Here is a 1,988-nt window from a genome sequence, read left to right as displayed (position 1 = left end):
CACACACACACACACACACACACACACTGACAGACAGACCTTTCTGATATGTATAGATGGATTAGAAATTGTTATTGTACAGAATAAAATTAATTTTGAAGCCCTCCTGATCAGTGCAATAAAAATACAGAAAAAACATTTCAAAAACAAAACGGCTTCAGCAAACAAACATCCACCGCCGACAACACAGGTTCTTAAATAATAAGTAAGCAAGTCTTGGTGGCTGTAGATATAATTAGCTTGACAGAACTTCACAGACAAAAACACACAGAAAAGGCAATGTATTGGAGAGCGGTGGGCCGCCGCCACGGTGCGCACCGCCATCCTCTTATCTAAATTGGCTGTGAATATTTTCTGAATATTTGTGTCGAAGGAAAAAAAAAACTATTCATTTGAATTATTTGATTTTTAAGGAAATCAAGAAAGTCTTGGGCTCCTATTCTGTTCAATTGCAGGCTAGGAGTAAAAATAAAATAGAAAAAAGCTTTTTTGCCCTTAAAAAATCCTTAAATAAAGCATTTCTGTCCCATTTTTGTTTGTTCAAAATGACAAGAAATAGTGGTGTGTGTGTGTGGATGTGTGTGTGTGTGTGTGTGTGTCAGGACTAGTTGAAAGTTGGCAGAGAAAGATCTGTCTGTCTCTCATCACACAAACTAAATAAATGCACAGCGGACACCGTGAAGGTTTCTTACTGTCCAGTGTGCTGTGTATGTAGAGTTACCACGCCCGACCCGGCACCCCACCCGGTGCTGTTTCTCATGTTGACCGTCTCCAGCTGTCCTCTGCCCTTCCACCGTCAGAGCTCTTCTGCCTTTCAACCTCAAAAAAATCTGTTTTTTTACACAGTCATACTTTCATGCATGTGGCCATCTATTTGCTAAGGCGTTGGTGAAATGGCAGACCGGTTCAGTTCAAATGCCAACCTTTGCTCTCTCCCCTCCATCCATGCCCTTTCACTGCCAACCGCGACCTCTGTGTTTCCAGAACCTCCAAAAAGGAGATATGACATTTTTGTGTTTTTGCTCCCAGGGTGCAAAGCTCCTACAGTTCTTAAAGGAACACACACTCATGTGGAACAAACTATATACTCTATCTAGGCAATGGTAATATAGCTATATTAATATTGTACTAACATGATAATAAGGGGGTATAATATGTAGGAGGAACTACAGAAGCCTTGCACCCTGGGATTTAGTCAGGAAGTTGAACTTGAGCAGGAAGCCTCATGGTTCATGTTTTCATCTCTCTCTACTATCCGCTTCAATCTTCCACGTTACATGCCTTTGGTAGCATTCTCGGTATGTGAAATAGATTCTGACTGTTCTGATATCGCTGTCAGTTACTGTCAAAAAGTTTGATGTGCAATACGTATATTTTTGATAATGATTGATAGCTCATATTAGACCGACAGTATGCTTCAGTAAGCTAGTTTGCCACTATTATCTTGGGTTGTGCCACATGTAAGTATATTTGAGTTAATTTAGATAAACAATATAGGTTATACTATGTACACTGTATAACAATACAGTAGTATATACACTGTATATACTACTGCATTACAATGATGTGTAGTTATATTGTTTTTACAATTATCATTGTATAATGTCTGTGACTCATTAATATCGAAGTGACTGGTCTTTTTGTTTGATCCCAGTTTCACCCTTTGTTAGTCCAATAAACTGAGTTAGGATGGTCCCAGTCTCCAGTGCTTGATGGTTGAAGATGTCTAGCTGCTGGACAGGGTTACGTCCATGCAGGACAAGACATATTTCATAGTAATTTTTACCTGGAATCTACCAAAAGCATTTCCAGGTAATCTCTGAACCTCGGTTACTGTAATATTACCATGTAATTAAATAGAAACAGGCAGTTTTGCATTTTGCATCACTGATTCTGAAGTATTACCATGAAACAAAAAGGAAATGTTTGGAACAAAAAACATGATGAACTGAAGCATTATAATACGGTAATTACCCACTTTTAATTCC

Source organism: Etheostoma spectabile, chromosome 20 (genome assembly GCF_008692095.1).
Source record: "Etheostoma spectabile isolate EspeVRDwgs_2016 chromosome 20, UIUC_Espe_1.0, whole genome shotgun sequence".
Lineage (NCBI taxonomy): Eukaryota > Metazoa > Chordata > Actinopteri > Perciformes > Percidae > Etheostoma > Etheostoma spectabile.
This window is presented reverse-complemented; position numbering follows the sequence as displayed.